The following is a 526-nucleotide window of genomic DNA, read 5'->3' as shown; positions in this document are numbered from 1 at the left end:
AACCCAGTTTTACCATTGACATGGAGACACAAACCCAGTTTTACCATTAACATGGAGACACAAACCCAGTTTTACTAATGGCATGGAGACACAAACCAAGTTTTACCATTGACATGGAGACACAACCCCAGTTTTACCCTTGATATGGAGACACAAACCCAGTTTTACTAATGACATTGAGACACAAACCCAGTTTTACCATTGACATGGAGACACAAACCCAGTTTTACCATTAACATGGAGACACAAACCCAGTTTTACCATTGACATGGGGACACAAACCCAGTTTTACCATTGACATGGAGACACAAACCCAGTTTTACCATTAACATGGAGACACAAACCCAGTTTTACTAATGGCATGGAGACACAAACCCAGTTTTACTAATGGCATGGAGACACAAACCAAGTTTTACCATTGACATGGAGACACAACCCCAGTTTTACCCTTGATATGGAGACACAAACCCAGTTTTACTAATGACATGGAGACACAAACCCAGTTTTACCATTAACATGGAGACAC

This window comes from Berghia stephanieae, chromosome 1, assembly GCF_034508935.2.
Source record: "Berghia stephanieae isolate SIO BIC M18660-M18661 chromosome 1, UCSD_Bste_1.3, whole genome shotgun sequence".
Lineage (NCBI taxonomy): Eukaryota > Metazoa > Mollusca > Gastropoda > Nudibranchia > Aeolidiidae > Berghia > Berghia stephanieae.
The sequence above is the reverse complement of the archived record's forward strand: the minus strand, read 5'-3'. Positions refer to the sequence as shown.